The sequence below is a fragment of the Bison bison genome, unplaced genomic scaffold (assembly GCF_000754665.1).
Source record: "Bison bison bison isolate TAMUID 2011002044 unplaced genomic scaffold, Bison_UMD1.0 scf7180017858425, whole genome shotgun sequence".
NCBI lineage: Eukaryota > Metazoa > Chordata > Mammalia > Artiodactyla > Bovidae > Bison > Bison bison.
The window spans coordinates 1-243 of NW_011488997.1; positions in this window are offsets into that span (position 1 = coordinate 1).

A 243-nucleotide genomic window follows, 5' to 3' on the forward strand; every position below is an offset into this window, starting at 1 on the left:
GGTGGGGGGCGTCCGGATCTGGTCTGCTCTAGGTGGGCCAGGACTGGGGGGTACAGGACTATGGTTTCCTTTTTGTAATTTTTATTTTACATGGGAACTTCAGTTCAGTTCAGTTCAGTTGCTCGGTTGTGTCCGACTCTTTGCAACCCCATGAATCACAGCACGCCAGCCTCCCTGTCCATCACCAACTCCCGGAGTTTACTCAGACTCACGTCCATCGAGTTGGTGATGCCATCCAGCCAT